Below are 13,671 nucleotides of genomic sequence, written 5' to 3' on the forward strand. Positions count from 1 at the left end.
GCAGGTCCTCATTCCACAGCACATTTTCATGATTTTTTCATGGAGATACCAGTGGTTTGGGTCTTTTGGGTACAAGGCATGGAACAGTGCACCTGGACACTGAGCCTTTATTTGCAGTCCTGTGTTATGGTAGCTTTAGTTTCCAAGTGCCTGTTTTGCTGTTGAGCCAGTGACAGTTTTTTTGTAGCACATGGCCATAAGTGCCAGCTACAGGGTTCCCTGTTGCCATATTGATACTGAGATAGTGGTGGCCATTTTGAATTCTGTGTTTGGGTCAATAGCAGCCTTTTTGAGGCTTGTTTCTATTTGTGCTTTCCACCTGTAGAGTTTGTGTAGAGTCTGGTGACATCCTCTCTGTTTTGCTTCTGAAAAAAGGTTCACATACTAAACTTAAGATACGTAAAAGTACCATATAATAAACAAACACACAAAGTCCTTATTTTTTTTGTATTTTTATATTTATATGAAGAAGAGGAGGAGGAGGAGGTGGTGATTGGATTTATACACCATTCTTCTCTTGGAGTTTCAGAGTGACTCGCAATCTCCTTTCCCTTCCTCTCCTCACAACAGACAATCTGTGAGGTAGGTGGGACTGAGAGAAGTCTTTTGGGAACTGCTCTTGAGAGAACAACTCTTTCAAGCCCTGTCTTGTGTGCAGGTGATGATCAATAATACCAGTGGAAGATACTGGCCAAGTTTAGAGTCATGGTGGGTGTGCAAAAAAAAAAAAAAAAAAGCAGCCACTGCTTAGTGCAGTCTGCCCATTTCAATATGTTACTATATTTAATGGTATGACATAGATCTGCATAACTAATTATTTAATCAAAGTAGTTAAACCTGATACTATTTCTCATGGCTTTATTGGGGAGTGCCTAGAGCAATCACTAGAGACTATGGTTTTACCATAGACTTTCTGAAAATTCCCAAAGAGGAATTTAATTTAATTTTTAAGAAATTTATACCCCTCCCTATCCTGCAAGGAATATTGTCACTTCTGGTGTTTCCTCCCACCCACCCCGCCCTTAAAAAATCACCAGAAGCTTCATAGGTTTACTATAGAGTTTCTGATGATTCCTAGAGAGGCATGATGTCACTTCTGGTTTTTCTCTGAAACTGACAGCCTGACAGCTGTTTTTAATTAAAAAAAAATTGCTGCTGCTTGGAATGGTGGTAGGAAACAGGAGCTGGGGACAGGGAATTCCTCACCCACCATTAGGGCACTGGAAATCCTGAACTCAGGATCAACAACGGAAGTATCTTGCAATTAATCATAAATTCTGTTTGAAAATTCACAGGTAGTACATTTCCTCTTATCTGATCCTGATTTAACATCATTATGATTTACATGAATATCAGAATGTTAACTGGGAAAAGTTGGCATAATAATAACCTTTAAGGTCCATGTGAAAGTTGTTACGTGATTTTTCTTGCTCACTTCTTTTTCTATTGGCAAATTTGCCTCTGCGTCACTTATTTAATGAGAAACTTACTCATAATGATTCAACAGACTTCAGATTAATCTTGTTCATTTGAGCTCTTATTCATGGCTAGTTGCAACTGGCAAAATGCCATGGAGATGTGGTCTCAGTACTTTTAGAAATAGAAAATTGTACCCTGTATCTGCCTCTGCAGTATAAACCACATTCTGTATGGGTAACTTAAAAGTGAAATAGTACTGATTTATCCTGCTTCACAGGCTGTACTTTCAGCTCTGTTATATAAACAGAATGCAAATGTATTTGTAGGAAAATAGCAGGATCTACCCATTAAGGCATTTGATTAATGCTCTGGTGAAAGCCCATTTAAAAGTTTGCACATTAGGAACCCGAGAATGAGAACTGGAGAAAATTCTCCCTTCTTTCTGGGTTTGGAGGCTATATGGCTGCAGAGGGCACTAAAGATCCTTATGACCTGTAAGAATGAAGAGAAAGGAGCAAGCTTCTTTTCACTCTTTAAGAAAAAAAAAATTACCGGTAATCCTTAGAAATCAGAAAGTGGGGACCACATCAGATCAAAATATTATACAGTTTCTCCCATTCTAACCACTAATAACAGGGTGAGCTAATTGATGTTATGATTCAGGGTTTCATTCTTCCATTTCCTGTTCAATCACATGGAGTACACTTGCTATTTCTACTGAGGAAGTATATATACTGAATACATCAGTTATACCAGCTGCTCAGAAAGGGACAGTTTGAGGATCACTGTGGTCTAGAGGGGGAATCTTGTAGAATGGTTCCTGAATCCCTGCTCAACCGCTGAGAATCTGATGTCCCTTATCTTCACTCCCTGACCTATAAAATGAAAGACTGGTTCACTGTATGAAGCTGGTTTAAAGACAAATATGATAGTAGATATGACCTGTTAACTTTTATGGGGTTTTTTTGAATTAACATGAGACCATCTCTGACATATATATGTTGAGGTGTGAAATCTCTATACATATATGAAACTGTTTAAAAAAAAATGGAATGCAGAGACCTTGATTTAGATTGGGCCAAATGCCCAAAGAAATGAGGAGTAGGAAGTTGGATGGTTATACTTATTCTGGGCTTCCCTCTTTCAGATGCTGGGCTGGACATCATATGCAGCGTATCTCTAGACCTGGTAATTGATGAGGGCAAATCATTCTCCTGTTCTAAATTCTTGCACATGCAAGTTGGATGAAGGAATTCCCATAGATGCCTCTACTTGTACTAGGTCACAGTCAAAATATAGTCATTATTTTATTCTGATTTTATTTTTTTTTTATATTCCATCTGTCTCGTCAATGGGGATGCAAAGCAGCTGACATCATTCTCCTCTTCTCCGTGTCATCCTCACAACCCTGTGAGGGAGGTAAAGCTATGACTGTATGACTGGCCCAAGGTCATCCAGCCAGTTTTCATGGTAGAGTAGGAATTCAAACTTTAGGCTCCTGATCCTAGTCTGACACTCTAACCACAACACGGGCATTAAGCATAACAATAGCATCTATAGAATCACAGAACAAATAGTGTATTTTTTATTTGAATAAAGGTTGGGCAGAAACTTCTCTATTTTGTAAAAGGGAAATGTCAAGCCGCACATTAGTACTTTTGCTAATACCACTTTGTAGCTTCGGTATATCCAAGGCAGTGTAGAAGAAGAAGAAGAAGATAGAAGATATTGGATTTATATCCCGCCCTCCACTCCGAAGAGTCTCAGAGCGGCTCACAATCTCCTTTATCTCCTTTATCTTCCTCCCCCACAACAGACACCCTGTGAGGTGGGTGGGGCTGGAGAGGGCTCTCCCAGCAGCTGCCCTTTCAAGGACAACCTCTGCCAGAGCTATGGCTGACCCAAGGCCATTCTAGCAGGTGCAAGTGGAGGAGTGGGGAATCAAACCCGGTTCTCCCAGATAAGAGTCCGCACACTTCACCACTACACCAAACTGGCTCTCCTGTAGATAAAGCCTGTCCATTTCAAATAAGAGAAATTAAGTTTTTTAACTAATTTATTCTGACAAATAAGAGAATACAAACTTAAGCAGTATGTTGTATATCTAATTCTGAGCTCCATGTGCAGATTTAAAAAAAACAACAACATGTACTGTGGGGGCCGTGTGTGGATTAGGGAAATGTTTGTTCAAACCAGGGTGAATCCCTGCATTTGGGGAGAGAGAGAGAGAGAGAAAGAGAGAGATATTTTAAGTTCTTGTGTTTTAACAATTTATTAATAACATATGGTTACAATATTTAATTATCTTTTTCTTATACTAACCCATATGATATTTCACCCCCCCTCCCTCCAATATTGACTTCCCCGAAGTTATAAATTTGAGTTTAATTCTAAAGGTACCACTTAATCTATCAAAATGTAATACTTTTGATTTCTTGTTGTATCATCTTCCAATACTCCTTCGCTTTTTCACAAGTCCACCACATATGAAGAGATATTTTAAGTTCTTTGAAGGTTAAATTAAAAAAAAAAACCTGAAGAAGTTAAATGCTGACAGAGTTCAAGTGATACTATTTTGCATGATCACCCTCTCTATTTTGAGGATTGAGAGACCTCCAGCCAGCTGACTGGGGTAGGCTTGAAGATCAAAGCAAGTCCAGCAGGCTATCAGCTCCAGTTCCCTCTCCTTTCCATCAGGTGGCCATTGGAAAGTATTGGCTACCAGGATCATCTCCTGTCCTGGATGGAAAGTTGGTGGGGAGGGAACAAGAGGAGAAAAAGTGGGATTCAGCAGAGAGAATGGAATTTTCACACAACTTCCTGAAGGTTTACTCTGCCACTCCATTGTGGAGCGGTGTCTGCTGGAATTGTTCTATATAGAGATAGCCATAAATAGATCTATCTAATATTTATCTACCATATTTATATTCCCGTTCTTCCAGTAAAGAACTCAAGACCTTGCTTCAAAATTGTCCATGTTTTCACTCAGATTGATCTTGTGATGAAGATAACTGGTAAAGTCAAGACATAGTTTGTGATCTATAAATTTTAACATTGTATTGTCAGGAACAGTTATGGCATGCAAATTTCCATCAGTGTATTTTCTGTGAGACACAAACAATAAAAAGCTCTGTTTTGTATGAATCAGAGTTCTTTACTTAATTTCACCATAGTCTTGAATCCTGCATAACTGTGGGACTAATATTTTGAATAAGTAAGAACTTTTGATATATTGTAGCAGTTAAGTTGTGAACAGCACTTGCTTCTGTGGTGTTCATAATCCGAAAATTCGTATATTGTTGGGAGAAGAATCACCTGTTGCATTCATAGGCCACATTAAGAAGTAGCAAATGTACAATCTATTATCACCCCTAAATAAAACAGGATATTATACAGTTAATGGCAGATAGTCAGTGTGACGCTAGTAATTTAATACTCATTTGGAGTTTCTGTGAGTGTTGATTATAGCATCAAGATGATTTTGTTTAAAAAGCAAATCATTACAAATAATTCTAAGATCTATCCCAAACATCCATCCAAAAATGTCAGTTCCAACTCTCCCTCATAGTCACAATAAGTTAACACACCCCCCCAAACAAAAACACCCAGATGAAAATTAGCTTTTAAAAATGGTTTTTAAAGTATCATATGTTCCTTTCAAATTGCAAGCCTGACAATTGTTATTACATTTAAATCACATTCCGACATAAGGCTATGGTACGCAACAAAGGTCTTATTGCAGAGTTAACATGACTAAGAAAGCACTATGTGCTTGAGCTTAACATCCTCCATTTGCTCAAAGGTGTTTTTCTTAGCTCCTTTAGCAGGAAAACAAAATATTCACCCCCCCCCACACACACATACATACATAATCAACCTATTTCACTTGAGAGAAAATTAGCTTTCGATGAACAGTCCTTTGGCTTGATCAAGCCAGCTACCCAACTGCTGGAGGATTCATCTGTTAATCATCAGGCAGGCAGCTCCAGCAGCTCTAAAATTTGACTCTGCAGAAGCTAGCGTCAGGTCTCAGACAACTTTAGAATACTAATCAACATCTGGGTCTGGCTTTGCTTATTTTTTTTTCCTTAGGAAATAGCCATGCAGACACTGGGCACTGTCACATTAAACCAGTGCTTCTGGAGTTTGGGCTGAATATGCAAGATTTGTTACTCCCCTTCCCCTCCCAATCTTTGTTTTGCTTTCCTGCATCCTTCCTCTTGTTGAATTTTTCTTTATTTTTCAAAACTAAAATCAGAACAAGTCTTCCATAAGCAATAAGTTTATCAGCTATTTGGACAGGTCTTCATTTCTCCCATCAAGACTCCTCCTGGAACTCATGACATCTCACAACTTATCTCTTTTCGTATTTTTGTATTTTATATGTGCATGTGGACATGTGTATGTGTGAATTTGTGTGCACCCAGAAGTCATGGTGACCTTGATGTGCACCTGGAAGTCATGGCAACCTCTGGTGACTGACCCCTACTGGGGGTCTGAAGGATATTCAAGGAGGTGACTGAATAAAGCCTTCTCATACCTCCCAACTCCTGGTATTCCAAGGAGCCTTACCTGGGCTATCCAGGTCATGGCATGTATCCCACATCTTGATTTTGCCATGAACTGAACAAGAATTCATTTTGCAATACTATTTGTTCACCATTTAGCCACTGACTTACTGGTGATTGCTTTGTGGCTGCAGGATGGGAAGGCACTGGTCAGGAAGAAATTTCATGTGCTTCTGCCATGGCATGGGTGGGTGGCACTGACTTTGGCAGCTCTGAGGCTTTCCAAGCAGGCAGGCCACCTCCTTAGATGGCCAGTCAATTATTAGCTGTGTGGAGCCCTTTTACTAGGTGGAAGGGGGGCAGGCTTGCAGGGAATCATGACTTCTCCCCACACAATCTTTGCCTATTTATAGAGCAGCCTGCCATGCTCTCTGCCCTGTTCACTTTGGACACCAACAACCTCCAAATAGCTGATACTTTGTGGTACCAAGGCTCAGAAACACGTGCTATTTTAAAAGTGTGGAGCGGTTGGATTCATGACCTCCTTATATTCTCATTTACCTCAGTTCCTTGTGTTTGGTGCTCAGTCAGTACCCCAGCCAAGATGCCACCTCCTAATGGCTATATTTACATTATGCTGAGCCTTCTCTATGGCTAGAGGTTTAAAGGCACCCCTCCAGAAGGCATGCCTCCAGAGGAACTCCACCCAAAGCAGCAACACTCCCAGGTAGTCTGCCTGAATACTTCTGAGATCCCTAAACACTCTTATTACTAGTGCAGCATCCGTAGTCTGCAGTAGAATTTTGGGTTAACTGCCTTCTCTCAATATTTGTGGAGAGAGGGCAGGAGCTGACCCAACAACATCCCCCTGTTGCCCCACCATTGAATGATTACAAAAGAGAGAAGGTCCAGCTGAGTCCCTCCAGCACTGGCTTCTGTTCTTCCCTTCACCAAGAAAATAATGGAGTGCATCAGGAGGAGAATCCTGACTGGGCTGCATGACATGACCGTACTTGTTAGAACCAAAGTACTCTACATCAGGTGTCCCCAACCACCAGTCCATGGACCAGTACCGGTCCGTGGCCTGCTAGCAACTGGGCCATGGAGTGAGGCAGAGCAGCCTCAGACTAAAGAGGCAGCACAGCCTCATTCCAAGACTGCTTCCCCTTGCAGGGTCCTAGACCAGTAGAAGGGGCAGCGCTGCTGTGACCTTAGCCTATCCCTCATTTATATACTCCAGTCTCCCCCCCCTCTCATTTAAAGACCCCCATGGGGGACAGGGGTGTGGGTGGGGGGGAACTTGGGGTAGCAGAAACCCCAGTACCACCTCTCCCCCCCCCACTGGTCCATGGAAAAATTGTCTTCCATAAAACCGGTCCCTGGTGCCAAAAAGGTTGGTGGTCACTGCTTTACATTATCTAATGTAGTTCCTAAAGGCCTGGACCACCAATGGCTAATCTGTTCTATGTCCTGGCCTGAAAAACTAAGGCTAGCTGAATGGGGGCTGCTTTGATGGCAGCTAGCCTCGGCTTGTCCATCATCAGCTTTGCTTCACTACCCAACTGACACTGCATCAGCAGTTTTCCATTTCCATGCACACAGGGCCATCACCCCAAGCCTCCAAATATAGCTCCAAAGGCTTAATATGGCACAGCTGGGAATCTCCTGCAGATCCCTTGCCTTTCTGGTCCAACTAGGACCTACAAATAATCATTGGATGACAGCCTCATATCTGACACTTGGAACACCAGGTTCTGAGGCTGGTTGATGCTGGAACAAGCTTCCGGTGTCAGGTTACAGTGTCAGGAGCAACAAAGCCAAAGGGATTTTCAGAAAGTTGGTGTCAAAGCAATCCAAGAGTCAGTTACCAAATATAGGTCCAGCCGGTTTTCCACACAGTTAGCAAACACATTGTGTCGACACTCGTGAGCTTATCTCATGAGCCTTTACAGCCATTGGTCAAGAGCACATGCATACAGCCAGCTTCTCAGTGACTATCCTGTGAAGACTCATCTTCACTGTATGCAGGCACCTGGTGCTGAGCAGCAAAGTGTGCACTTTGATGCCTAGCCTATAAGTCTTTTCTGAGTTGTCTTCTGTGATGTTCCAAGGGTGCTGGTGACCCTGTGGAAAGGCATGAAGTACCACTGTGCCCCCCAAAACCAGTTACCCTCTTGGTGAAAGGTGCAACCCTATTAATACAGCCACCTGAGCCATTAATGTCCTTGCCTGTATAAGAGAGCAGTTGCAACCTGAGTTAAAATGGCAGCCTGAATCTGCATGCCTAAATTTCCACAAAATGCTGCCCACGGCAGTTGGCAGGAAAAAAGTGCCTTTCTCACAGCAAAGACCTAAAATGGCAAAGGCGGCCATGCAAATAAGAAAGGCCCTCAAAATAACTCTAGCAGGAACTTAGCACCTCCAAGCCCAATTGCATTCCTGCAATTACAAAGCCTAGCCCAACACCTCTCCCAATCTGGCAATAGTGGAAAAAAATGAGAAGGCAAAGAAGGCAAAGTTAGGCTGCCAACAACTAAGATGGTGTATAGGGGAGTGTACAATTTTTCCTGTTTTTTGTTTGTTTGTTTGAGTCTATTGGACCCAAAAAACATTTTGTGATTTCTGAAAAATCCCAGATTTCGATACTCACAATCAGACTGCCAGATCTGCCTTTATGCCCTTGGTGATTCTAATATGGTAACCGTGGGGAGAGTGAACTCGGTTGTGGCTAAATGAGAACAAAATGCGCATCGAGGAGTGACCACCTTACAGGCAGAGTTAAGGTGTCCTAGTAGGATCCGAATCTTTCTGAGCATGAACTTTTCCTGAGCCAAAGTAAGGGTGATAAGTGCCAGAAGGGCTGCCAGTTTATCCTTAGGGAGCTGGGAGGATCCCTCCTCCAAATCAAATAAGATGCTCAGGTAAACTAGATGCATACAAGACCCTTTTGTTGTGTGATTGGTTGTGAGCAAGGGGCACCCCAACTCCAAAGCCAGAAAAGCAGCCAAGTGAGTGGCTTCTGTGGGACTCTCCGCCAGCCCAGCAAACAAGAGGTAATGTGGGTAGTGGATGGGGAATGGTTGTGACCCTTAATTGCCCATTCCAAAAGGTGGTGAAAATTTCAAAAGATGCACAAGTGACAGAACAGCATAGCCTTATCAGCCTATCATGAGCCATTCAGCTTGAACCCCAATAGACAGTGAATATCACATTTTGCCATGAGGAACCAGGGGCTGCAAGCCATAACCATGGATGCTGCACTAGTAATAAGAGTGTTTAGGGATCTCAGAAGTATTCAGGCAGACTACCTGGGAGTGTTGCTGCTTTGGGTGGAGTTCCTCTGGAGGCATGCCTTCTGGAGGGGTGCCTTTAAACCTCTAGCCATAGAGAAGGCTCAGCATAATGTAAATATAGCCATTAAAAAGGTGGTGTTGAGAATGTGGGGGTGGGGGCTTTTATACTCAGTTTTTCCATCCATCATGATATGCCACATCTGTATAGAAATGATGGTGTCCACTTATCTGAAGATCATGTGTATACTTTAATTCCAAAAAGGTTTGTTGTAGATCCCTCAGGTAGTAATTCCTGTCTCCAGTCCTACAGTCAGGAAACATCTTAATGAAGCCAAAATGGTATCTAGAGAAAACCTGTTACAAGAGAGGTCCCCCAAAAGACAATAATAGAACAACAATAGTAGTTACTTACAACTCACCACTCAAACAGTTCAACACATCATCGCTGACCTACACCCTCTATTGAATGATGATGGTTCTCTTTCATAAATACTGGGGGGCAAACCTTTTCTTGCACATAGACAACCCCCCAATCCCAAAAAACTCCTCACTTACAATTTTGTTTTGTATTGCAGTGCATTGTGGCACTTATTTTTTAAAAATTATTTTATGTCTTTACTGTATTTAACAGGGCTTTTCAGTGGGCTTTACAATTTTACCTAGTGGTGCCTGTTAACAATTGTTTCTAGTAGTACACAATCTGTAAACTCCAGTCTTATTGATCCCTTAAAAGGATTATAGTTTTATGTTGTTGGAATTACATTGTCTAGTGATGTTAGATAGGAAGATAGGGTCTTGCCAGCTGCAGAATGAATTTTAAGAACTAGATGCACTCCTGTGGGCACTAGAAACACGTTGGATGGACTGATGGAAATCACTACAGCCAAATGTTTGTGGTGCAGCATGCATGCAGTTCCAAAAAAAATGTTACAGGCCATAAAAACCTGCATTTCACCTTTGATCTCCCTCAAGCAGTAAAAAAATAATCAAACATTTCTACCTGGATCTGGCATCCATGTGAAGACATCCAAATATATATGAATAGCAGGCATTAAATTAATGCCTGGAATTCTGCAAGGTTTGTGTAAAAAACAAAATAAACCCTTTAATTACTTTTGTGACTCACAAGTAAAAATGTTTCCAATGCAGAATTGGCCGTAAATCATTTTCATAGGTTTTTGGTTTTTTTAAAACTGCTTTAACATTTAGAAATCTTTAATGCCCTTGTTGTCTCCAAATAATATAGAAAGTTTAGTAGGGAAACAAGGTCTGTGAATTTCTTGTCCATACACGCATGAACAGATTTATCAACTTTAACTACCCACATTTAACTTTAATGTTTTGCAAGCAAGAACCTTAGAATTTCAACCACATTTACTTTAAGTGACCCTTCATGTATAAAGATGAGTTGATATGGTTATTTTATTTTTCATCTCATATACTGGCATTGCTGCAACAATTGTTGTGCGTTTCATTGCTATTATTCATAATTCTGATACCATTTATTACATCTTATCATATGTAGGGTTGCCAATCCCAAGTTGAGGGTAGGGGATGCCCTGGCTTGGAGGCCTTCTCCCGCTTCAGGGTCATCAGAAAGTGGGAAGAGGGGAAGAAAATGTCTGCTGGGCATTTCATTGTACTTTATGGAGACCAATTTCCATACAGTATAATGGGGAATTGATCTGAGACTATGGAAGGCTGTTTTTTGAGGTAAAGGCACCAAAGTTTCAGCATAGCAGCAGGTGCCTCTCCTCAAAACAACTCCCAAGTTTCAAAAAGATTGGACCGGGGGATCCAATTCTCCAAAGCTGGTGCCCCTATCCTTCATTATTCCAAATGGAGAGAAGGCATTTAAAAGGCGTGACTTCTGTTGCCTGTTTCACACTGGGGGCCATATGTGCCATGTTTCACAACATGATCATCCAGCAACAGCTGCGGGGAGGTGCAGTCCCCCTGGCCTGGGGACATGGAGGACAGGCTGCCAGAGTAGTATAGTTAATATTATAAACAGAAGGCACTAGGCTTGCTGGGCACTGTGTATTGCACTGGTTCTGCTGGGCTTCCAACTCCCACCCCCACTTTGACTATGATACTATGCTTGACATGGCATTGCTACAATGGCACTGGGTTTTCTGGGCACTGTACAGTGCACTGATTCGGCTGGGTTTCTACCAGCACCCCACATACACCTGGACTGTGATTCTGCACTTGGCATCAGCTGGCATTGCCACAGTGGCACTGGGTTCTTCTGGTCATTCTGTGATTGCACTGGTACTATTGAGTACTCTGTATATTGCACTGGTGATGGTGGGCTTGCAAATAACCCCCCCCCCACACACACACACCCTTCAGTTTCTACTGTGGAGGTTCTCTGGTTTGAATCTAGTCCTTTGAAAACAATGGAGGATAAATATAAAGTTCTGCATTTATGTAGGAAAAATCCAATGCATCATTATAGGATGGGGGAGACTTCTTTTGGCAGTAGTATGTGTGAAAGGGATCTGATGGTCTTAGTAGACCATACACGGAACATAAGTCAGCAGTGTGATACGGTAGCTAAAAAGGCAAATGTGATTTTTGGATGTATCAACAGATCACGCAAAGTGATGGTATCGCTTTACTCTGCTCTAGTTAGATCTCACCTAGAATATTTTGTTTAGTTTTGGGTACCACAACTTAAGAAGGATATAGGCAAGCTGGAACATGTCCAGAGGAAGGCAGTGAAGATGGTGAGGGGTATGGGAACCAAATCCTATGAGGAAAGGTTGAAGGAGCTGGGTATGTTTAGCCTGGAGAGGAGGCTACTGAGAGGTGATATAATCACCATCTTCAAGTACTGGGAGGGCTATCATATAGAGGATGGTGCAGAATTTTTTTCTGTTGGCCCAGAAGGTTGGACCAGAACCAATAGGTTGAAATTCAATCAAGAGTTGTAAGCCAAAATGCCCTCAAAATGAGGTTGGGGAATTGTCAGGTGGGCACCTGGCTCACTCAGGATCTTTTTACCTGTGTATACAGGATTCCACGTCCAGAAAAGTAATGCTTAAAATATTAGGGACTCTAATTAGGTAAAACAATTAAAAATTATTAAGAAAAATATAGGCTTCCATACAAGATAAAATACTCATCAAATCACACATTCAGTCCTAGGAAACATAGATAGAGAGATAGGGGAACACATGGGTAGACAAACAGGGCGATATTTACCTATCGTAGTCTTCAAAGAAGGCTCCAATGGCGACAAGCGAGGAAGTGGGAGAAGGGACCCGAAACTGATCAGGAATCGGGGATGGATCTATGCAGCGGAAGTTGGGATACTGATAGAAGCACACCTGTGGGTAGCTAGTCCACAGATTATAAGGACTCTCTTGAGCCCTTAGGGGATGGGAGGTACGAGGGAGGAGGAAGGTGGCCAGCTGGTGCATGACCTCATGAAAAGGGGAGGTTTTGCAGTGACCATAAGGGCTGGACTACTGCGACAACCAATAGAAAGTTCATTGGTGGCACCTAATTGGGTGCTTGCTCTTGACCAATGGACTTGCCTGGATCCTGGATACCTGAGTGAACTTTCAGGTTGAAATGGACTAGGGGGAGGCTCCAAAGTGACAGCTGGGGAGAAGAATAGAAAGATTACTTGGGTGGGGAGATGCTTAGGACTATTGGACTTATCTAAAGGGTGACAATAGAGAGTCAAATCATGGCCTAGGTAACACCCAGTTTGTACAAAGGAACTTGGCTCTGGCTGAAGATGGTCTTCCTCTTCTTCTGTCTTCTCCTTGGCACTAGTCTTTGTCTCGAGTTCCGTTGGACAAAGACAGTGGCGGTTGGTCAATTAACTACTCCTGGGGTGGGGTAGGTTGCTTGCAGGCACAGGTGACATCTGGTGTGTACGTGAGCCGTCCGCTTCGCTGGAATGGAGTCAAGCCTGGTAGGAAGATGACTGCGTGTGGTGTTAGCCCTCCATGGTGGATTCCATGGTCAGAACTTCATAACCGTTCTCCTGCATAGCTCCTGGCGGCGCAATTTCCTCCGCTCCAATGCTGGGATGGACATCATGCGGAACGACGGGAAGCCTTCCGTTCTCCTGGTGGGCACTCTTGTACCAGTCTAGAGTGCCTTTGTAGCGTTATGGCTGCTTGTACTGCATGAGTCCCTTTTGCCTCTGGATAGGTTTACCCACACTCTCTGGCCAGACGTGTGCGAGTCACTTCTCCAGGTGTTCTGGCAACCAAGCTGGTAATCACGATGTTCTGTAAGGGGGTTTTTCCTCACAGAGTTTTTGGCTAGACATTAGGAAGAACTTCCTGACAGCTAGAGCTGTTTCTCATTGGAATAGGCCTCCTCTGGAGGTTTTGGGCTCTTCTTCATTGGAGGTTTTCAAACAGGTCCTAGATGGCCATCTGACAGCAATGCTGATTCTGTGAATTTAGGCAGTTCATGAGAGGGAG

This window comes from Heteronotia binoei, chromosome 13 (genome assembly GCF_032191835.1).
Source record: "Heteronotia binoei isolate CCM8104 ecotype False Entrance Well chromosome 13, APGP_CSIRO_Hbin_v1, whole genome shotgun sequence".
Lineage (NCBI taxonomy): Eukaryota > Metazoa > Chordata > Lepidosauria > Squamata > Gekkonidae > Heteronotia > Heteronotia binoei.